Below are 26,367 nucleotides of genomic sequence, written 5' to 3'. Positions count from 1 at the left end.
TGATTGGAAAAGACATACACAGGCTGAAGGTGAAAGGATGGGAAAAAATATACCACGCACACAGTTCTCGTAAGCAAGCAGGGGTGGCCATCCTCATATCGAATAAAATCGACTTCAAGACTAAGTTAGTCAAAAGGGATAAAGAAGGTCATTATATACTCTTAAAAGGAACCATTCACCAACAAGACATAACAATTATCAATATTTATGCACCAAATAATGGTGCTGCGACATTCATAAAACAAATTCTCCTCAAGTTCAAGAATCAAATAGACCACAACACAATAATTATGGGTGACTTCAACACACCTCTCTCACCATTGGACAGATCCTCCAAACAAAAGTTGAATAAAGAAACCATAGAACTCAATATCACAATCAATAACCTAGACTTAACTGACATATATAGAATATAACAACCATCATCAAATGGATATACTTTTTTCTCAGCAGCACATGGATCCTTCTCAAAAATAGACCATATATTATGCCATAGGGCAACCCTCAGTAAATATAAAGGGGTGGAGATAATACCATGCATTTTATCTGACCATAATGGAATGAAACTGGAAATCAATGATAAAAGAAGGAAGGAAAAATCCTACATCACATGGAAAATGAACAATATGTTACTGAATGATCAATGGGTTGCAGAAGACATAAAGGAGGAAATCAAAAAATTCTTAGAGATAAATGAAAATACAGACACAACATATCGGAATCTATGGGACACAATGAAAGCAGTTTTAAGAGGAAAATTCATCGCCTGGTGGTCATTCCTCAAAAAAAGAAAAAAACAAAAAATAAATGAGCTCACACTTCATCTCAAAGCCCTAGAAAAGGAAGAGCAAAACAACAACAAATGTAGCAGAAGGCTAGAAATAATTAAAATCAGAGCGGAAATCAATGAAATTGAAACAAAAGAAACTATTGAAAAAATTAACAAAACTAAAAGTTGGTTCTTCGAAAAAATACATAAGATCGACAGACCTTTAGCCATGCTAACAAAGAAGAGAGAGAACTCAAATTACTAACATACGGGATGAAAAAGGCAATATCACAACAGATGCTACAGAAATACAGAAGACAATTAGAAATTATTTTGAAAACCTATATTCCAACAAAATAGAAGATAGTGAAGACATTGATAAATTTCTTAAGTCATATGATTTGCCCAGACTGAGTCAGGAGGATACACACAATTTGAACAGACCAATATCAATGGATGAAATTGAAGAAGCCATCAAAAGACTACCAACCAAGAAAAGCACAGGACCGGATGGGTATACAGCGGAGTTTTACAAAACCTTTAAAGAAGAATTAATACCAATACTTTTCAAGTTATTTCAGGAAATAGAAAAAGAGGGAGCTCTTCCAAATTCATTCTATGAGGCCAACATCACCCTGATTCCGAAACCAGACAAAGACACCTCAAAGAAAGAAAACTACAGACCAATAACTCTAATGAACCTAGATGCAAAAATCCTCAATAAAATTCTGGCGAATCGAATACAAAAACACATCAAAAAAATTGTGCACCATGATCAAGTAGGATTCATCCCTGGGATGCAAGGATGGTTCAACATACGGAAATCAATAAATGTTATTCACCACATCAATAGACTTAAAGATAAGAACCATATGATCATCTCAATAGATGCAGAGAAAGCATTTGACAAAGTACAGCATCCCTTTATGTTCAAAACATTAGAAAAACTAGGGATAACAGGAACTTACCTTGACATTGTAAAAGCTATCTATGCTAAGCCTCAGGCTAGCATCATTCTGAATGGACAAAAGTTGAAGGCATTCCCTCTAAAATCCAGAACAAGACAGGGATGCCCTCTATCTCCACTTCTATTCAATATAGTTCTTGAAACACTGGCCACAGCAATTAGACGAAAGAAGTTAAAGGCATAAAAATTGGAAAAGAAGAACTTAAATTATCACTATTTGCAGATGACATGATTCTATACCTAGAAGACCCAAAAGGGTCTACAAAGAAACTACTAGAACTAATAAATGAATTCAGCAAAGTGGCAGGATATAAAATCAACACGCATAAATCAAAAGCATTTCTGTATATCAGCGACAAAACTTCTGAAACGGAAAGGAGGAAAAACACTCCATTCACAATATCCTCAAAAAAAATAAAATACTTGGGAATCAACCTAACAAAAGAGGTGAAAGATTTATACAATGAAAACTACAGAACCCTAAAGAGAGAAGTAGATGAAGATCTTAGAAGATGGAAAAATATACCCTGTTCATGGATAGGCAGAAGTAACATCATCAAAATGGCGATATTACCAAAAGTTCTCTATAGGTTTAATGCAATGCCAATCAAAATCCCAACGGCATTTCTTGTAGAAATTGATAAAGCAATCATGAAATTCATATGGAAAAATAAAAGACCCAGAATAGCAAAAGCAATTCTAAACAGGAAGTGTGAATCAGGTGGTATAGAGATACCAGATTTCAAACTATATTACAGAGCAATAGTGACAAAAACAGCATGGTACTGGTACCAAAACAGGCAGGTGGACCAATGGTTTAGAATAGAGGACACAGAGACTAATCCACAAAGTTACAACTATCTTATATTTGATAAAGGGGCTAAAAGCATGCAATGGAGGAAGGATAGCATCTTCAACAAATGGTGTTGGGAAAACTGGAAATCCATATGCAACAAAATGAAACTGAATCCCTTTCTCTCGCCATGCACAAAAGTTAACTCAAAATGGATCAAGGAGCTTGATATCAAACCAGAGACTCTGCGTCTGATAGAAGGAAAAGTTGGCTCCGATCTACAGATTGTGGGGTCGGGCTCCAAATTCCTTAATAGGACACCCATAGCACAAGAGTTAACAACTAGAATCAACAAATGGGACTTAATTAAACTTAAAAGTTTTTTCTCAGCAAGAGAAACAATAAAAGAGGTAAATAGGGAGCCTACATCCTGGGAACAAATTTTTACTCCTCACACTTCAGATAGAGCCCTAATATCCAGAGTATACAAAGAACTCAAAAAATTAGACAATAAGATAACAAATAACCCAATCAACAAATGGGCCAAGGACCTGAACAGACACTTCTCAGAGGAGGATATACAATCAATCAAAAAGTACATGAAAAAATGCTGACCATCTCTAGCAGTAAGAGAAATGCAAATCAAAACCACCCTAAGATACCATTTCACTCCAGTAAGATTGGCAGCCACTATGAAGTCAAACAACAACAAGTGCTGGCGAGGATGTGGGGAAAAGGGTACACTTGTACATTGCTGGTGGGACTGCAAATTGGTGCGGCCAATTTGGAAAGCAGTTTGGAGATTCCTGGGAAAGCTGGGAATGGAACCACCATTTGACCCTGATATTGCCCTTCTGGGACTATTCCCTGAAGACCTTAAAAGAGCATGCTACAGGGATACTGCCACATCGATGTTCATAGCAGCACAATTCACAATTGCTAGACTGTGGTACCAACCCAGATGCCCCTCAATAGATGAATGGATAAAAAAAATGTGGCATCTATACACAATGGAGTACTATGCAGCAATAAAAAATGACAAAATCATAGAATTTGCAGGGAAATGGACGGCACTAGAGCAGATTATGCTTAGTGAAGCTAGCCAATCCCTAAAAAACAAATACCAAATGTCTTCTTTGATATAATGAGAGAAAATATGAACAGAGCAGGGAGGAAGAGTAGGAAGAAAAGACTAACATTAATCAGTGACATGAGATGGGAGGGAAAGGTAGAGAAGAGGAAAATTGCATGGAAATGAAGGGAGACCCTCATTGCTATACAAAATTACATATAAGAGGTTGTGAGGGGAATGGGAAAATAAACAAGGAGAGAAATGAATTAGAGTAGATGGGGTAGAGAGAGAAGAAGGGAGGGGAGTGGAGGGGGGATAGTAGGGGATAGGAAAGGTAGCAGAATACAACAATTACTAATAGGGCATTATGTAAAATTGTGGATGTGTAACCGACGTGATTCTGCAATCTGCATTTGGGGTAAAATTGGGGGTTCATAACCCACTTCAATCTAATGTATGAAGTATGATATGTCAAGAGCTTTTTAATGTTGTGAACAACCAATAAAAAAAAAAGAAAATTATGGGCACATTTATCCTTGAAAACTGTGCCTCAATGGAAATTAGATGCTGTAGAAAACATTGTATGTTGGAATATTAACAGCAAATATAAAAGCAAGCAAAATGAAATGGAAACTAAATGTGAATTATTACATTTTGAAATTTAAAGAAGACCAAATCAAACATTCAATGATGCAGTTCAAGAAAATATTATAGCAAGCCAAGAATTCTGAAGATGTTCAAGAACTATCTTGTTTATGACTGAGAAAAATAGATTTCAAGATTACCTAAACTGTTTCATTCAAATAAAATTAATGATACTTAAAAAGGAAATAATTGGCAATTATTAATGAGAAAAGGCCATGTAAAACATTGAGCCTCAGTATACTGGAAACACTTTTGTGAAATTCTCAAGAAATAATATATACTTAAGAATATAAGGAGGTAGACTCTACATCACTTATAAAAGTTATGTATGTTTTTAACAAGAAAAGCCTAGAAAATAACATTTTGTGAACATATTTTTAGAAACTAATTGATAAATTACAAGAAATTATAAAATTCCTCTAAAATTTATAGGAAACATTGAAGATACTAAACCATAGAACTAAAAAAAAATTAAGTGAAGGGTCAGAGAAGGCATCCTACTTATTTTAGCCCCTACAATGCAGAACTGATGTCCTTTTGAAATATTAACAGAAGCTCCAAATTAAAAAAAAATTGGTGGTACACTTCCAAATTATTTCTTTATTTGTAATATGTGAATGCCTAAGAATACTCTTTACAGTTAAAATCCTACAGAAAGTTTTGACAGTGCAAACATAAACTGAAAAGTTAATAGTTTTGACCATTCTTGCTTCAGGAAAGAATTTGTGTATGGGAACAAATGTAAACATGCCAATTATATTTTTTTTCATCTTCTTTCTGTTGTCTTTTCATTTTGTGAAGGAAATAATAGCTATCCAAAAAATAAGGATATTATATAAAATGTAATTTTATATAAGTAAACAGTAAAGAGTAGAAAATGGAACTAAAAAATAAAAAGAGCTGGAAGGTAGCTTAGTGATAAATGGCCCCTAGTCTAAATCTCTAGTACCCTCCACCCCAGCCAATAAATAAATAAATTGACCTAAGTATCAACAACAACCACTATACCACCAACAAAAACTACAAAAAATTTTAAAAATATACTAGATAATAAATTCTTTTAAAATATACAGAAAATATAATGTTAAATAAACTAAAGAATGAAGTCCAAAATTATATCACATCAATATATATTGTACTCACAAACATGCATCACATAAAACAGTAATAAATAAAGATACAAGAAAGTATAGAAATATAACAGGAATATAGGATATTTTTCTAATAACTTTCTGAGTTATAATTGACAGACCATGGACCCAATCTTTCTAGAGTATGGAGTTCAAAGACTATTTGTATATTTATAAGTATACCTTCATCATCAAAATAAATTTTATAATATTTTTACTACTCCCAAAGAAATTTTGCACCAATTAGCAGTCACTCACCTTTTTTGGCACTTACAAACCACTGAGCAACATCTCCAGACCTTTTTATTTTTGATTTTTATACAGGGTCTTGCTAAATTACTCAGAGACTCAATAAATCATTGAGGCTGGCTTTGAACTTGCAGTTCCTACCCCGCACCAGCCTCACAAGCTTCTGGAATTATAGGCAAGGATCACTGTGCCTACTCATCTTTCCTTCTCTCCAGGTGTTGAAAACTAATTTACTTTCTGTCACTATGGATTCACTTATTCTTGACATTGTGCAAAAATGTAATCATATGATATGTGGCTCTTTGACTTATCATAATGCTATTTAGCATAATATTTTAAAAGTTTATCCATATTGTTTATATCAATACTTCATTTTTTTAATTGCTGAATAATGTTCTTATTGTATAGATATACATTCTAAAAATCCATATATCAGTTGATGAACATTTGTGTTTTTTTTCACTTTGTGGGAATACATGACCTTAATTCACTCTTTAAAATACATAACTAAAAATGTTAAGTGAAAAATATTTAAATATGTAGAAGGTCTGAAGTTATTCTTTATTTAAATGTACTCATAAGAATATTACGTTTTTATTCATTTTCTGCATGACTGCTCTTCATATATAAACATAAATGTTATGTATACAGCATCATATGCCATGATAAATCATTATTTGGCTTATAGATTTAAATATGAAAAGAAAAAATTAAAGTCTGTAAAAGTTTGCAGTGTTTCTTGGATATCATGCATAAGGAAGGACTATTTAATTCTGATTTCAGACACAAAACATTAAATATGATGCAGTGAAAGACTAATGAAACTGATTTTCTGAAAAGAATCTTTCTATATTGACACATATACATGCACACTGATGTCATACTTTTAAAGTGCTAGGGACTTTCAGGAAACTGAGACAGTGTGAAAAGCCCCCCTCCCCAACCCCCTCATCCAACAGTCATTCTTGCCACTAGATCAGAAAGATTTAAGACATGTCACTCAGAGTAACAGGCATGAGTTTATTAGAAGGGATAAGAAAGTGGATCATGTGTTAACTCTAGAGAGTGGATCATCTCAAAGAGGAGGGATAGTGCACCTCCACTGCTCTCTAGTTTTACTTGGGTCCCAGGAAAATTTCTAGAGAGTCCTGCAAGGTTCACCTGTTGACTTTTACTGACAGCAGGCTGATATCAAATTTTTAAGTCCCCATTATACACGATATCTCTAGGTCACTCAGGAAATAGTGACTGGCTATATTTGGAACCTGCTATTACAGATTTTATGGTTACGGAGAATTATCCTTATTTCCTGAGTTCTGAAATCCAGTCTGAGTAAAAATGACAAAAGTTTGCTCCTTGAGGGTAGCATGTGTTCTTCCTATTGGTGTTTGGTGTCCTAGATTTTTTAGATTGCATATGATAAGTAGTTTGCTGAGGAATATAACACATCCTGTGGACTTGTGCCAAGCAGGGCTATAGGTAAATTGCTTTTTTGTTGTTGTTATTGTTACTGGAGATTGAACTCAGGGAAACTAAACCACTGAGACACATCCCCATCCTATTTTGTATTTTATTTAGAGACAGGGTCTCACTGTGTTGCTTAATAGAAAAATCACATGAAGGTCAGCATAGCAGTCTTATTTTATAAAATTAAAACCCTAAGCCTCAAGTTCTTAATGGTCATGTCTCTCTTCTCCCTGTCAGTACTCACATTAAGAGCTGTACTTTCAAATATATGAATACTCCTAGAAACAAAAACAAGAAGGTTAGAATATATGTGAACCGAATATTAATTTAAAAATATGTTTCAGGTAGCTCTTTCATTGTTTTAACCAAAAGACCTGAAAGATCAATTTTAAAGAGAAAAAGTTTATTTGGGAGCTCAAAGTTTCAGAGTTTTCGTCCATAGATGGCTGGCTCTATTCCTTTGAGCTCAAGGTCACAGAGGACATCATGGCAGAAGGGTGAGACAGAGAAAAGCAGCTGGGAACATGCCATCAGAAAGGAGAAAGAGGAAGACTCCACTCCCAGATACAAAGAATGTTCCCCAATGACGTATACCCCCACGACCTACCTCTTAGAGCAACACCCTACCTGCCTTCAATTACAACTCAGTTAATTCCTTTCAGGATTAACTCATTGATTAGGTTAAAGTTCATATAATTCAGTCATTTTACCTCTAAGCTTTCTTGCATTGTCTCACACATGAGCTTTTGAAAACCCAAAATGCTTGCTTCACATCACCCCCTTTTGGATTGAAGCAGCCAGAGTGGTCAAAATCCATTACTTCTTACAGCAGGAGATTGAGACCTTGGCAACAGAACAGTCAATGTATATAATGAATGACTGGATTGGAAAGAAAGGGGCTGGTTCAAAAGGAAATAAAATCCTCATACTTCCAGAATACTTCCCCCTCCTCACCTGTTGCCAAGATCACCTGCCTGCAGGGAATTGGTCCTTGCCATGCCCATTTCATCTCTGGTCTCAGCTACAGCTATTAATTCAGAGAAAGAAACAGGACAAGGGTGGATGGGGGGATGAACAAAAGACAAACAGACATGCATAGAGAAAAAACGTGGGGCCAGTCGGGCAGCCAAACTCTGATGGAATTTGACTGACTCAGAGCTAGCTCAGCACATTTATTATCTAGATGTCTTCAAAAGGTTATTTGTGAGAAAATTTCAGGAAAATAGACAATATGAAGGAGACAGGACCGTTAAGACATTAGGATCATTTTTTTTTTTTTATGCTTAGAATTCTCTATTCCTGGGAGTTGGTTTCTGAACTCAAGTCCTCAATTGATAACTCTGGCCTTTGCACAAAGGTTCCTCTGGCTAGCCTCATCATCACAACTGGGCCATCTTGACCTGAATCTTTTCATAAAAAGTTCCCAATGCAATACAACCATGAGGGAGTCTGACTACAATTCAAATCACCACTCTCCACAATTCCTTCCAGCAAGGACTTATTAATGGTTACCCACTGGGTGGCTTTATTCCCAACCTTGTTCATTCTACCTGTGGGCAGGATGGGAGGAGAGGACATGAGAGAAAAGGAAACCTAAAATCTATAAAAGGGGCAAGACATCTTTACTCCCTGGGACACCAGTTCTAGACCCCATTCCTCTCTAGAGGATTCTGTGTTCCAGCCTTCAAATAAAACCTTTTGCTCTTACCTCAGCATTTCTTGGGTATTTAATCCTCAACACAGGTGGAACCCATTCATAAATTTTAAGACCAGTTTTAATGCTAAGTTGTATCTATAATAAGAATAAGTATAGAATAAAATAGTGTGAATAAGAATTTTTTAATTGTAGAAATATATGTTTGAATTTGTTTAAATATGAATGAAAAGCTCTGTGCTGAATACATGTGAAAACCGAGTTTTCCTGTGTAGCAGGGTGACAAGAACAAGCTGGATAGGAGTAGATGTTTTCATTGTGTCTTTTATTTTTCATTTGTTTTTAATTGTAGATTTTCTGGCCTTAATGATATTAACTATATAAAATAATTTATATCATTTAAATTCACATTTCACATTGTAATAATCTGCTGCTATTGTTTATGATAATCTTTTGATTTTTCAAGGCAGAGCTCAGACACTTATAGGTATAAAAAGATGAAATTATAACCAAATTGATTTAATTGGCTTTTATTTGATATTTATAATAAGGCATACCTTTGTTATCCCATTCTGGTTTCTAGGATTCTTCATATATTTGAAGTATGGTCTTTAAGTACTGACAAGAAACAGAGGCAAGAGCATAATATAATAAAATTATATTCTAATTTATAGAAAAGAATGAGAGATGCTCTAGGCATGACAATCACTTGGCTATTTTAATGAAGGAACAATGCAACAGAACAGAGAAAAGGAGCCTGGTACACAGCAGGGTCTTGTAAGTTTTAAGGCAGAGTACATATCTTTATTATGAAGACTTGGGTTGATTGGATACATTCTGATGGTTGGCTGTGAGTCTCTTATTTTTAGGAAAATCAAATCAGCTTTGGAATTTACTTGCTTTCCTGAAGTTTCAATTTGATTTCATATCAGTTAGCCTGAGGGATTTGTTTTGGATATGGACTTTTGTGGTCTACAATGGTAGCTTATTCCAAAAACAAACAAATAAACAAACAAACAAACAAACAAAAAACCTCAAAGGAATTTTCATATGATACAGGTAAAGATAGTGTTAGTAAGTGTGGGAGGAGAATTAGGAAATGAGATATAATGGTGGAAAAGACGAAAAAGATAGTAAAGAAAAATGTATTGTTTTTCTCACTTCATTTTTTCCCCTGTTTTTCCTTCTCTTGTAAGAGTGACTCCTCATCTAAGAATCTCTAAGCTCTTTTCCCTTTTGAGCATTAGGATCTTAAAAAAAAAAAAATCCTTGTGAGAGTTTCTTGAGGAAGTCCAACTATCATGTAAAGTAATAATAATCCTGCTCACACCTAAAATACCTTTTTACTTTATGCAAATCAGTGCAGCCCCCTTTTATCTTAAACATTTCATTGCAGACAATGCTTTTCCTTTAATAACCAAAGGGTGATTAATGCATTGTACTAAACAAAAGAGTCATTTACCTTTAGAAACATGAATAACTGGCAGAAACCTCGAAATAACAGCTCCTCTGCAATTTCCGCTGATGCATTGTTTTAGTCCCATGGATTTACTTAGAAAATTTACCATCTTATACCTTAATAATTCCTTGCCTATCTTAACTTCTTTGAAAAAATATGTTATGAAGAAATTCTAGCGGAGGAAATATGCTTACATTCTGCATTTAGTTTGAAGTTTTATTTTATAATGGTCATACAAGGCAACACATTTACAATATTTCCCAAACAGAATTTTTAGATGCTTCTAATATTAATATGTTGTTAATGTATACTTATTGTATATCTCCAACACAAGCTAGATTCACCATTTAGTAATTGTATAACCTCAAGGAAGCTATTTAATCTTTCTTTTTTTCACCAAATTGAAGACAATAATTCAATTGTTGTTATGAGAATTAAATGTTACCTCATGGGCTCTAGCACCCTTCCCCAAGATGTTATCATTTTTGACACCCTTCTAAATCTGCTTGAGAATTCTGGCACACTTCCAGTCCTGATCACATCCCCACACATCAGGAGAGGCCACCATTCTAGGCAGAGACCTTCTGTTTTGCTCAAGCACCACCCCCACACTCAGCACACGTACTCCTCCACAGTGTATCTTGCCTGCTTACCTTCTACCACAATACCCCTGGGCTTAAATGTTTAATTGCTCCTTTAAACAAGAGATGAGAGAAAACTGAACATCTGTTCACAGAATTTTATATGATGTATTTTCTAATTTTGTGATATTTTTGACCTAGTTATTTGAAAACACTTTGCTTAATTTCCAAATATCTGAAGATTCTCCATAAAGTTTGTTATTTATTTTAATCTCATTGTATTATTAGAGATTATTTTGTGTATGCTTTCAATTTTTGAATTGATAAGGACTTTCTATGAGAACTTTCCCATCATATTTTCCCACTTAATGAATTTTACCATGTGCTTCTGAAAAAAACAAAAATAACAACAAAAAGTATATTCTGTATTGATTGTGCAATGGAGCACAGACACCATTGTGATAATTTTGTTAGTAGAGCATTTACCTTTTCCTAAATATTCATTTAAAAAAATAAAACTGATAATAACAATTTCTGAGAAAAATTATTGAAACCTAACTTTAAGGTGAATGTGTTAATTTCTTAGATATCTTCAATTTTTTTTCTTATGTTTTGAAGAACAAAAAAGTTAGCATTGTTTTTAATAAATTGATTTTTTAACCATAGTACACTATTTTTTTATTAGTGGCAAATTATCTTTCTTTTGATGAAGGTTCTTTTATGATTAATATTTCAAAATATGCATTTTCTGTCCTTTTATTTTTATTTTCACACTATTTGTTATTTATGTAAAGAAATTAAAAAATAGATATGGATACGTGTGAAGATATTATGATATATACATACTATACATAAAATTTATATCCATTAAGAGCATACTTAACATTTGTTAACATTTTTTTATTGGTTGTTCACAACATTACAAGGCTCTTGACATATCACATTTCATACATTCGATTCAAGTGGGTTATGAACTCCCATTTTTACCCCAAATACAGATTGCAGAATCACATCAATTACACATCCACATTTTTACATAATGCCTTATTAGTAACTATTGTATTCTGCTACCTCTCCTATCCTCTACTATCCCCCCTCCCCTCCCCTCCCATCTTCTCTCTCTACCCCATCTGTTGTAATTTAATTCTTTCTCTTGTTTTTTTTCCCTTCCCCCTCACAACCTCTTATATATAATTTTGTATAACAATGAGGGTCTCCTTCCATTTCCATGCAATTTCCCTTTTCTCTCCCTTTCCCTCCCACCTCATGTCTCTATTTAAAGTTCATCTTTTCCTCCTGCTCTTCCTCCCTGCTCTGTTCTTAGTTGCTCTCATTATATCAAAGAAGACATTTGGCATTTGTTTTTTAGAGATTGGCTAGCTTCACTTAGCATAATCTGCTCTAATGCCATTCATTTCCCTGCAAATTCCATGATTTTATCATTTTTTAGTGCTGCGTAATACTCCATTGTGTATAAATGCCACATTTTTTTTTATCCATTCATCTATTGAAGGACATCTGGGTTGGTTCCACAGTCTAGCTATTGTGAATTGTGCTGCTGTGAACATCGATGTGGCAGTATCCCTGTAGTATGATCTTTTAAGGTCTTCAGGGAATAGTCCGAGAAGGGCAATAGCTGGGTCAAATGGTGGTTCCATTCCCAGCTTTCCCAGGAATCTCCATACTGCTTTCCAAATTGGCCGCACCAATTTGCAGTCCCACCAACAATGTACAAGAGTACACTTTTCTCCACATCCTCTCCAGCACTTGTTGTTGTTTGCCTCCATAATGGCTGCTAATTTTACTGGAGTGAGATGGTATCTTAGGGTGGTTTTGATTAGCATTTCTCTTACTGCTAGAGATGGTGAGCATTTTTTCATGTTCTTTTTGATTGATTGTATGTTGTCCTCTGAGAAGTGTCTGTTCAGGTCTTTGGCCCATTTGTTGATTGGGTTATTTGTTATCTTATTTTCTAATTTTTTGAGTTCTTTGTATACTCTGGATATTATCTGAAGTGTGAGGAGTAAAAATTTGTTCCCAGGACGTAGGCTCCCTATTTACCTCTCTTATTGTTTCTCTTGCTGAGAAAAAAACTTTTTAGTTTGAGTAAGTCCCATTTGTTGATTCTAGTTATTAACTCTTGTGCTATGGGTGTCCTATTAAGGAATTTGGAGCCAGATCCCACAATATGTAGATCAGGGCCAACTTTTTCTTCTATCAGATACCTTGTCTCTGATTTGATATCAAGCTCCTTGATCCATTTTGAGTTAACTTTTGTGCATGGCGAGAGGAGGGGATTCAGTTTCATTTTGTTGCATATGGATTTCCAGTTTTCCCAGCACCATTTGTTGGAGATGCTATCCTTCCTCCATTGCATGCTTTTAGCCCCTTTATCAAAGATAAGAAAGTTGTAATTTTGTGGATTGGTCTCTGTGTCCTCTATTCTGTACCATTGGTCCACCCGCCTCTTTTGGTACCAGTACCATGCTGTTTTTGTTACTATTGCTCTGTAGTACAGTTTGAAATCTGGTATCGCTATTCCTCCTGATTCACACTTCCTGCTTAGAATTGCTTTTGCTATTCTGGGTCTTTTGTTTTTCCATATGAATTTCATGATTGCTTTATCTATTTCTACAAGAAATGCTGTTGGGATTTTGATTGGAATTGCATTAAACCTATAGAGAACTTTTGGTAATATTGCCATTTGGATGATGTTTCTTCTTCCTATCCATGAACAGGGTATATTTTTCCATCTTCTACGGTCTTCTTCTATTTCTCTCTTTAGGGTTCTGTAGTTTTCATTGTATAAATCTTTCACCTCTTTTGTTAGTGTTTCTTCTCATTATTGTGTTTGATTCAAATGGCCTTCTTTGTGTATCTTGGCTGTCTGTCACATTTCCCTGCTTCTTTCAATGTCTAAATATGGTCTTATATGTTTTCATTGAGACTGCCAAATTCTTGAGAGGCTAGATTTCCTTTTATTCCATTTAAGAGATTTTGGAATCTGTTATTCATCTTTGAAACTCTTCTGCACAAATCTAGCTACTTCAGGAGTCCAAAATTTTATTTTATTTTATTTTCTGTTTTAAGTGTATTTTTCTATGCTGTGTTTTGAAATGTGACTACAGGGAGAAAGCTAGGATAATTGTTGAGCTCTCCTAGTAATTTCCCCAATAAAGAAAAGTGAATTGCTACTATTTATTGTCTAATTTATGAAAAGTATTTTAATCTATCATGTTTTATATTTGTTTGTGATATGAGCGCAAGATTGAAACCCTCTAGTCTACACTAGTTAGAAAAACAAGTCACTATTTATTTCAATTAAAATTGTCTGGGGAATGGTGGCAAACACCTGTAATCCCAGCAGCTTGGGAGGATGAGGCAGGAAGATTGCCAATCCCAAGAAAGCCTCAATAATTTAGCCAGTCTTTAAGCAACTTAGTGAGATGTTATCTCACATATTGGGTATGTGTCCTAGTGGTTAAGCAAAGCTGGGTTCAATTTTTATCTTCCCTCCTTATGATACCTCTCTGTGATGATATAAGTCACTTAGTAAATGTTAAGTTTAAGCCTGACACCAATCTTGATAATGCATTTGAGGTACAAAACCCAATATAGAGTTGATATGATTTTTGCTAAAAATTTCCATTTGAATAGTGTACCAAAAAAATCAAACACATCAATTCCAAATTTATCATCAATTGATTCCATTTTGTAGTTCTACTTTAGTTCATTTGATTATCTTCATTGATCTGAATAAATTTCTGAAATTCAGTTTCTGTTTCATAGTCTTCAATATCATCCAATTTTCAAGTATTGTTGATATTTTCTTTCTGATATATTTTACATCTGAAATGTTAGTCATTAGAATATTTTGATTATGTGCAGCAAACACACTAGCATTAATGTGTGTCGGCAGTGAAAATTTCTTCAAAGTTATAAGTTATTCCCTATAATAAAATAAAAATAAATAGATAAATTTAGGAAATAAAAAAAAACCTTGAATGAGCATGTAATCAACATTCTATACATACATACTTTTTCTGCTCTCTAGATATTGCCTTCATTTCTTTTTACTGAGGTACACATGCACTTATTCACTCCTTATATGGAATTAAATTGTTAATGCAATTTACTTAGCAATTTTTTAAGAGAGAGAACTAGAAACAAATCAGCCCATATTTAAATTCATAACAAATAGTATAATTACCTCTAATAGTATATCTATAGGTAAACGTCTGGAAGAAAGGCTGATTTGATATTATTCAGAATGAGCACCAAAATTCATCTTTGGTAGTACATGCATATTAGTATTGAGAGAAATGTTGTATTAAGGTAGGTAGAAAATCAATATATGTGTGTGACTTTTTACTCCATAAATTCTCAGAAAAGAGAATTATGTGAATATACTCTTTCCATACAGATATAGAAATTCTCTTAGACAAAATGACTTGTGTCAAAACACTTCCAGTATAACATTGCAGTCATGTGTTATTGTGTTGTGAACAGAGCTGAAGTCAGATAAACTTTCAAATAAAAACTTATCACTCCTTATCTTTATAGTTTGGGGGCAAATATTTAACGTTGCTCAGATTCATGTTTCTGTAAAATATAGATAATAAAATATTTATTTATATGCTTATTTTTAAGATAGTTGATGTAAAAAGTATTCAGTATAATAATCAAGAATCTGATATAGTTCAATAAACCTTAGCACTATTACTTATTTCTCACACTAGATTTTGAATTTTTAGAAGTTGGGGTTGACTCTTAAGAGTTTTAATCTTTCTTACTTTTTATATAATTGTTCACCAGTAAATAAATACATATGAATGATACATTTCTGCTTTCCACATAGAATTTCCTGACTAAAACATCTCTATCTTGACAAATCTAGAAGTTAGTTTTTCAAAATCTACCATTCTGCTATTTCTGCAGCCTTTATTTTGGAAAAAAAAATTAAAACACTTATTTCAAATATGTCATTTTCTAGTTTTCCCCTGAATTCTGTGCTCTCCCCTTCTCTGCTGCCATTTGTGCTTTATTCTTTGGAATCCTTAACTATAGTGGTGGGGGTTGGGAGCACTTCAGGTTATGGTTCATAATCCCCATTTCTCTCCGTTTTCTTATTTAACCATATCATCAAAACCCAGGTTTATATATTAACTCTATGCAGATTAATTTCAGATCTTCAACTATGGATTCTCTCCTAAGCTCCAGGCTTTCAAATTCTATTACCTAACAGAAATTGCTTTCCAAATACTTTGCTAGTTCCACAAACTCAACACTGTGAGACAATGTCTGTTTTCTTTAACATTTTGTTTCAATGGTTACTTCCTTCAACTTTTAAATTTCTATAAGTATAACCATCATTCTATCACTTCTATCATAGCCATATAGAATTAAATTTCATCAATATAATAACTTTGGGTATAAAACTAAATATGTATATAAAGTAATTCTACAATAGAAAATTGGAATACATCAAATACAACCAAGTGCATAAAATAATTTTATTACATTGAGAAAATCAAACTTTGCTACTAACAATTTATTTAGTCATTGAACAATATTTATTGAGAAAATACTAAATGTTAAACATCGGCGATATAAGTCAAACATAGTCCTAGCTCCATTAAATTCAAACAGTGGATTAAAAAAAAAGACAGAAGTAATTACAAAACTTAACATTAAGTATTAAGATGTTTCTCTATGAACATGTAAGATACAGGCTTTCAGATACCACTTAGATAATTGAAATAAGTAAATTTGGTAAAGAAATAAAAAGATGCTCCTAGAAGGAGTTATGATATGCTTAAAGAAAGTTAACTGAAATACGGTAAATCATCTCTGAGTATTAGAGAGAGATCCTTAAGATTGATTCATCATTTGCAAAATGGGGTGAGATACAGCTAGAGAGTTCAGAAAAGTAGGCCTATAGAAAGCTTAGGTGTCATGTTAATGAATTTGGACTTCATATTAAATGTGATCAGAACATATTAAAATATTTTGATCTGAAGAATGATCAGAATTAGATTTAAGCTACACAACTTTTTCTGCATATATGGTTAAAGCCAGACTTCAACCAAGGGTGTGAATTAAGAAATAGTTTGTACATATATGAATATACTACAGTGAAACTCACCATTATGTACAAGACATTAATTTAAAAAAAATATAAATAAATATCAGAAAGACTTGTAGAGCAGAAGAAGGGGATTGGGAGAGGGAGAGAAGAGGAAGGGAAACTACTGGAACTGAATTAGAACAAATTATATTTATGCTTTTAGAGTTATGTCCAAATTAATCGTATTGTCATGTATAACTAAAAAGAACCAATAAAAAATTGAAAAAGAAATAGTACTCATAATCCCAATGAACATGGGTGTGGCCTATGAGTAAGTGATAACAATAAGCAGGATAATAAAAAGGTTCATTAGGGGCCATTAGGGAATTGTTTTAAAAGGATTCATCATTGTTTGGATGTGAAGAAAATTCACATGAGGATTTAAAGTCAGGGTTCAGAAAATGACCAGATAATGAACCCATGTACAAAAGTAAGGATACTGCAATAACTCAAAAGAAAAAAATGTGACATGTGGTGAGCCGTTTCTGCGGACTGTGGTCACCATTACAAGATGGCGCTGGCTCCGCTGTGGTCTGTGCCAACTCTGGTCGCCATTACAAGATGGCGCTGGCTCCGCTGTGGTCTGTGACAAACAACTCCTTATTTGGGAGAGTTGGCACGTGATTTTTTAACACCCTGTGAGAAAGCTCCACGTAGCAGCTTCGCATTGGGGCTTGGGATGCTTTATTAAGGCTGGGAGGGGCATCCAAGGGGGAGAAGAAGAAACATCAGGGGCCTGAATAAACGGCTGAAAGAAGATTCCTGTTGTTGCGTCTTCCTTGCGGGCAAGGGGTCGCGACAGTGACATATTGATTAAGGATAACATGTAGCTGTGGAAAAGAGGTTAAAATTTTCCCTAAAGAGTGACTATAGGCAGGGTGCAATGTTGCATGCCTGTAATCCCAGTGGCTCAAGAGGCTGAGACAGGAGGATCATGAGTTCAAAGCCAGCCTCAGCAAAAGTGAGCTTTAAGCAATTCAGTGAGACTTTGTCTCTAAATACAAATTAGGACTAGGGATGTGGCTCAGTGGTCAAGTGCCCCTGAGTTCCATCTCTGCCCCTCCCCCCCAAAAAAGGAGGGACTATATAGAAGGAATATAGAGAAGATATATAGGGAAGAACATTGTAAAACTATTAAGAGAGGTGATATGAACAAAGAGAGGTGATATGAACACAAATGAAGTGTATTTCAAGACAGTGTAATTAACAACAGAGTAAAAATGCAAAATGATCAAGTGAAAGAAATATAGAATCTGACATATGAGTGTGGATGACCAATTATTTTCAGAATATATTGAATAGGGAAGTGGCTTCAGGAATTAATGGAAGGCAAAAAATATGAATGTATAAAAATGTTGATGGAAATAAGAAAGTTAAAATAGTAGCTGAAGGTAGATCTATAGCTCTAGATTTTATTTTTTTTTTTTATTTTGTTCTTTATTTTAAAGCTAGAGAAACTTGTCCATCCCTAAATTTTTAACTATAGAATTCATGATAGAGAAACTAATTAGGAAAGATCATTAATAATGGAGGGAAGATGACACTGAACCCTTTGGAGAATAGTTCTGATCAGTGAACAAATTAACTGTGGATGAATATTATATCCCTTCAAACAAGAAGAAGTGTGATGAAGTTAAATACAGACAGCCAAATTTATTATATAGTGGCAGTAAATGTATGATTTATAATGGAATAATTCTATTGCACAGAAAATAGGAGAAATTTATTTTTGGACATAAGATGCTTTATCCAAAAAGCATAGAATGTCACTTACTTTTTGTAACAAGTTTCTAAATTTAAACATGCTACTTTCTCTATATAAGTTAGGTGGTAATTAATTTAGTCCCTATCTTATAAAGCGGTTGTGGGAATTAAGATTGTTTTCAGTGAATTACTTGTGTTTTCCAAGCATACAGTAGACAACTATTATTATTCCTATTATTTGTTCTTGATATTTCAAGAGATTTATAGCTAATTATAAAAAGATTTGATGTAGAAAACCAAATTATTAAATTTATGTTTGCAAGAAGAGATTTATCCAGGAAACAGAAAAATTCCAGAAAGTATCATTTGATATTGAATACTATAAATATATATTCCCTAAGTACTTGGGTTGATTAACTAAGTATGAGTTTGGTTAAAAGAAGAATTTTTGTTTGATCAGAGCTGGTAGTTTAAAAGCTGAAAACACTGTTTTGCTCTGAAAATTATTTAATCCTATGGCACAAATATACATTAATTTAAAACAGAACATTATTTCAAAAAGTAACAATGTTTAACTGACAAAATGTTTATAGACACAGATACTGTGCAATTTTATTTATACTTTATTTCTGGTCAAGTAAAATATTTGTCTTGAAATTATACCTATGCACAAAGTTTTGACAAGATGTGAAAATGTGCTTTTATGCATTCTCATGGTGCATTTCAAATTCCTAATATAATGTTTACCTGAGTAATTCATAAAAAGCAGCATTAATTCAAGTCACATAAAAATCTCAAAAGTTGTGCCATCTGTTGAATACTTATTTATAAATTATTAGGCAAAACATTTTGTTAAATTCTTTGGTCACTCGATTGGTGGTTTATACTATTTCAGAATTTTAGATTTAATTTTTATTTCACTCATAGTTTGGACACAAATTCTTATGTTCTCAGAAGTATCCTATGAAAGTCCAAGACATAGAATGTAGACTCAGATTATGTGCTTTTCTTTGTGACTCTGATGTATGGAATTTATCCTTGAGCATATTATTTTACTCTCTTAAATACATAAATGTTAAAATAATATCTGCCTGGTTCCATATATGAATAAGTGTTTTAAAAAATTCTAAAGAGATACTGTCTGATAAAAATGTGGATTTTCCTCTCATGTTTAGAAAAAGGCATCTGCATGATTTTGTAAAGCCCTTGTGGACTGTGCATGTTTTTATAATATAATTATTTGATAAAAGGAAGGTGGAATTTTTATTTCCTTTTTATGTGCTATGCAACATTATAGCAAAGGTCTGTGAGGAAGATCAAAGGTGATCTCCAACGTAGGAAACTATTTCGTCATGCTGAAAAGATTGTTTGTGATTGTCATGAAATGCCAATAGTGGGTTAGAATGTTATTTCATGCTCAGCAATTTTTAGAAAAGGAATATTAAATTAGTCCCAGTCAAAAAATTGGCCTTTAGCCAAAAGTCAGAGATAGTTCAAAATAAGGAAAACATGTATCTTTCAATATTTTTGTGCTGTATTTCAAGGTAAGCATTATTAGGCTATGACATATTAATTGATTAGACAGGGTGAGGAGATGGTGTTTAACCTAGAGCTACAAAGAGGAGACTGAGAAAGAAAAGTAGGTTTTTGGGCACATTTCATGAACTACTGCCTTGGGTATTTCTCAAATTATTCCTGGACATTGTTTACACATGTTGATCCTCTGTACCAAGATATAATAATAATGCTAAAATCATTTTCTAAGTGGTAGAGGAAACCACAACTAATGCAAGATAATGTGTTCTACAGAAAGCAATTTCTCTTCCATCTTATTTAAAGCATTTTCTAGAAGCATGGTTACAAATAATCCATGAAAGTAACTCATAATGATGTTTTAGTGGAAGCACATGCTTATTAAAACCACTAATCCTGTTTCTCTCAAAACCTTGAAGCATTTTGCATATTTGCTTGGCTATTATATTTAATTATGAGACTATAGTTTCCCAATTTAATTACTTTGAAATATAATTAGAAACATCAAAAGTCCAGTCCAAACATAAAAAATGCATCTGTACTTTTAAAATTTTAGTTCTGTATTTGAATTAAACAATAATATGACTTACTAAATTATATTTACACATTTCAAGCTCTTGTGAGATTCACTTGTTAGGTTTTATTTTTGTGTGTGTTTGTGTGCAGTAGCATAAAGGTTACTTAAAATGGTGTTTTTGATTAACCTACACAATACAGTATTATATTATAAAAAAATGCAAAATCCACAAATGCTTTAGAAAATCGTGCAGACTCCTTTTTCTAAATGTGAGATGAAATTCATATTTTTATCAGACAGTATCTCATTAGGATTTTTTTCAAAACAATTATTCATTTATGGAATCATGCAGATAATATTTTAATCTTTATACATTTAAGAGAGTGAAATAATAGGCTCAAGGATAAATTGCATTTGACCTAAGAGTAAGATTCTATATCCAAAGTACTCTTCCTATCTTTCTATCTAAAGAAATATCTTTCTATGTAAAATATCATTCTATCCAAATAATTTTGTTAAGCACAATTAAATCTTAATTGAAAACATTTTAATAACAGGATTACTTTGTTTCGTTAACTTTATTATGAAATGAGACATTCTAAAAATTTTATGTACATATAGTGATTAATGTTGTCCATCTATGTCTACAAAAGTGTAAAATACTTGCAAAGTTTAACTTTTTTTAAAAAGCATTTCTTTGCTCTAAATTTTGTTAAAGACATAAACGCATTAACACACCCATAATACTCTATCTAATGAGTAAAACAATCTCATTGATTCCTCTGTGTTCTGTATATGCACTGCATGCAATTATTTAAATTGTGTTCTAAATATTGCTTGTGTAGGAGGGATAGGGATTGAAATTCTGAATCTTAATTATTTGGAATAATTAAACAGAATATAGTATGTGTCCTATATACTAAATACATTAGGGTAAAACAAAATAGAAGAAATAATGGTTTATGTAAAACACTGATTAGGTAGAATAAAAGATACCAAGAAAAAAAGAAAAGAAGGCTAATTAGTTATATAAGAAAAAAAAACTGCTCATTTTGTCTTAACTGATGTATACTTTTAGAATATATAGAATGGGTTCTTCTATTGGCATACTTACATTACTGAATTCACATTAAATGTTCAAGGATGGAAGAAGAAATACTGAAGTATGATTCAACATTGGAAAATATGATCAGTTCACCTAGGTTAATCTTGATTTTTCTTGTTGGCAGCAGATACAAAAAGTATGTTGCATTTGCTGTTAAAGATGAAAGTGGTTTTGCTGTGTGAAATTATGCCTAACTTATCACGTGCTCAAGTGTTGACTTCCAGATTAGCTGCCTTATTTTTGTAATAAATATTAAAAATTAATTAATATTGCGTTACACTTTTATAGTATTGACATAGTTTTGGAACTTTGTGTATATGTTCATATATATTTGCATATGTAAATATGATAAAAGCTTTTGGTTGGTTGTAATATGTCACCAGTCTAGTTTGCTTATTCTCCTTAATATTTTAGACTCACAGCTTTTTAAAACATTAAAAAGCTAAATCATTAGGGTGGAATTTATGCACAGGAAGATTTCAAGATGTGGATGACTGAATTATGAACTGAACCAAAGAGAATAAGAAAAATGCAGCAGCAAAATATAATTCGTTGAGCTTTTGATATCAAATAAACAAACCAATATATTAAAATTAACATGAATAAATGGATCAAAAAATTGCCATTTATTACAAAGGATAGGATTGTTTTCTGGCACAAATAGTAAGCTCTTTTTTTATAGAAGTTAGTTTGTTTCCTCACAGGCACCCCTGAATGCAAATAGTCACAGAGTGGGCCTTTGGATAAGTACTCATAAGACATAATGAAGTACTTAAAGATTAAATCTTTCATTCATTCATAAGTAGAATAAATATATTCTGTTTTTATATATACATGCATTCATAAACAGTATGCTGCTACCCATTTAAAATTTATTTATTCAAAGAGTAAGTAACAAAACAAAGAGCACCTATGCTTTATTGCCAAAAAGAATAATCGAGAGGATTATTTTTGCTCACAAAGCTGTTCAAACATGCACTTTTCTCGTCTGTGTGTTGTGCCTAGAGCTTTATCCTTTTTACACCAAGTAACTGCAGCTTTAAAACCTGCCATCTCTCTCTCTCTCTCTCTCTCTCTCTCTCTCTCTCTCTCTCTCTCTCCTCTCTCTTTCTTTTTCTTTTCCTTTTTGTGGTACTGGGGATTGAACCCATGGCCTTATGCATGCAAGGCAAGCACTCTACCAACTGAGATATATCCCCAGCCCTAAAAGCCACTCTCTTTCTCTAGGTACTCAGTCACAAACTACTCCATTGCTTGCTCCTGAGACTGACTTACTGCTTCATCATCAGTTCATTTTTCAAGTGAATTCTTTCTGTAACTATGACAACATTTTCTTTTTTTTTAATAATCTGATGTTACTCAAACCAATTATACATGTTATTGTTTTCCACTTTCTGACTTCCAATACTTCTTCCTCTCATTTATATATTCTTATGATTAACCACAGTGTATGCAAACAACAACAATATTATAATGGCTATATCTTTCCTCATATTCAATGATAATATTATGTAAATATTTATTTATATTTGTCATATCTTCTACCTTAAGAAAACAAAACAAATAAAATACATTTCATACTACTCTTTTTTCCAGTTCCACTGCCCACATACTTCTCTTAAACAAACTACCATCATGAATTAGCCATATAATCAGAATATTTTTAAATTTTTCATGTAAATATAAATATATATATACACACATATATACACATTTATATACGCATTTATATGCATATATCCACATAGTTGAACTAACACAAGCATATCCATTTTATAAATAAAGAAAATTAGAAATTATAAGTTAGAAAATTAGATACAGAATATTTACAAAGAGTGCTGAAGGTCACAGAATTAGTTATTGATAGAACTGAAATCCAAATACAGAATGTAACATCCTGAATTTCATGTACTTAATCAAAATCTGATGTTAAATTAATAGTTGATATTAATTCTCATATAACTCTCATTTAAATGGGACTCAGTAAATGTATGTCAGATACTATCAACTTTACTAGAAAATGCCAAATATCTTCAATGAAAAATTTCTCTAGTTAATTTTTAGTGAGCAATTACATATGAATTTATTATTTTCCTGCAACACTGACACACCTAACATATAGATTTTAACCAGTATAATTGAGTGGAATGACTTAAGTTTGTGTTAGTATTTCGTTGATAACTAGGGGATGACACATTGTAACATTTTAAAATTTAATTTGCCATATATTATCTTTGATTACTGTTGTAGTTTGGATATGTGTCTCTAAATGCTCATGTGGGTGACAATGCAAGAAGGTTCAGAAGTGAAATGAATTTTTATGACTGCTTTCACCTATCAGTGGACTAAACCACTGGTATGAATTAACTAAGTGGTAACTGTAGGCAAGTACATTGTGGCTGGAGTAAGTGAATCACAGGGGTCAAGCCCTTGGAGTTTATATTCTGTCCCTGGCGAGCAGAGTTCTCTCTTTTTCTGCTTCCTCATTACCATGTACTGAACTGCCTTACTCCATCACCTGCTTCCTCCAGGATGTCTGCCTCACCTCAGGCTCAGAACATCAGCCAACCATGGACTGAGATCTATGAACCTCAAATAAACTTTTCCTCCTCTACTTTATTATTATTATGTCCTTTGATTACAGTGATGCAAAAGCTGACTAAAATTTTTCTAAATTATGGAAATAATTTTATATATTTTAAATTTTATTACTCAATTACACATGTTGAAAGTATACTCTTCTAAAGTTACTATATTGGTTTATGTATTCTGAGTCTTTATTGTATAATACAATGCCCAAATTATTTTTCAGTTTCCAATTTCACTATTGGTCCTTAATTTATCACCAATTTATTTTATTTAAATTGTGAGAAAAGAGCCTACTTCTCTACCCCAATTTTATTTATCAGTTAGTGACTTGTTAGGTTCTAGGATAGGTACATAGATTATAAGGCAGACTAATTTCCAAAATTCTGTATGTCTATGGAAAGACTGAACAAAGGAAGAGGGAGAGAATACTAATTAAGTAGTTTGAGAAGAAAAAAATCAAAAAATTTACCCTTGTTTATTAATTTTCTATAATTTTATTATAGTTATATTACCATGAACTCATTGAATTTATTGAAAGACTTTCATACATGTATTGAAATAAAAACATTTCTCTTCTTAGTAGGTTATTGTAGTTTTCAAACTGAGTTCTCTTTGTTTACCCAGAATAAGCTCTTCTTGCTTATTATGTTTTAAAAATCTTAATATATAGGTGAATGTATTTGTTAATATCTTATTTAGGAATTTCATTTCTATATTTCAAGTGAAAATACCCCTTATGAGTTTATTTTCTTATAATAACCTAAGTGATATAGACTTTTAAAATTTTTTTATTTGTACATTTTAGATATAGATGATATCACAGTACATTTATACACACACACACACACACACACACACAGAGAGTAAAACTTATTCTAATTAGGATCCCATTCCTGCAGTAGTACATAATATAGAGTTTCACTGGTTATGTATTTGTATATTAACATAGAAAAGGTCTGTCCAACTTATTCTACTGTCTTTCCCCTCCCTTCCCTTCATTATATTTTGTCTAACCAATTAACTTCTATTTCCCCCTTATTGTGTGTTAGAACCCACACATCAGAGAGAGATTAAGCCTCTAGTTTTTTGGGACTGGCTTATTTCACTTAGCATGATAGTCTCCAGTTCCATCCAGTTACATGCAAATGCCATCATTCCATTTTTCTTTATGGTGGAGTAATATTCCAGTGTGTATACATACCACATTTTCTCTATCTGTTGAAGGCGCCTATGTTGGTTCCAAAGCTTAGATATTGTGAACTGTGTTGCTTTTAATTATACTGCAGTTCTATAGTAACAAAAATGACATGGCATCAGCACAAACACAGATATGAAGATAAATGTAACAAAATAGAAAACACAAAGACAAACCCACACAAATACAGTTATTTCATATTAGACAAAGGTTCCATAAACATCACTGGAGAAAAAAATAGCCTCTTCAACAAATGGTGCTGAGAAAACTGGAAATACATATATAACAGCATGAAATTTAACTGCTGTCTCTTACCCTGTAGAAAACTCAACTCAAAATCTATCAAGGACCTACACATTAGACCAGAATCCCAGTACCGAGAAGAAAACAGGCTTAAATAAATTTAAAGCTTTTTGTTGGTGTTTGGACATGGGACCTTGCACGTACACATGCTGAGCAAATGGTCTAGCATTGATCTACATCCCAAGCCCAGTTTTGCCAGTGAAATTTTAATAATATGAGCTGAGTTGAATACATTTTTTTTCATTTTTACTTTCTGAAATAATTTGTAGAAAATAGGAATTATATGCCTTTTGAAATTTCAAAAACTTACCTAAAATATTGTTTGGACTTATATGTCCTAGGTAGTACACTTTGTTTAATATGAATTCATGTCAACTCATGCCACAATAGGTCAGCAATTATATCTTAATTATTGCAGTAACTCCCAGGAGCATGTGAGGAAAGGTTTACATTGTCAAATTGTGCAGTCTTTTCTTCCACATTGTTGCATGGAAACATGAACTCTGCA

Source organism: Spermophilus citellus (assembly GCF_964194105.1).
Source record: "Spermophilus citellus genome assembly, chromosome: 7".
NCBI lineage: Eukaryota > Metazoa > Chordata > Mammalia > Rodentia > Sciuridae > Spermophilus > Spermophilus citellus.
This window is presented reverse-complemented; position numbering follows the sequence as displayed.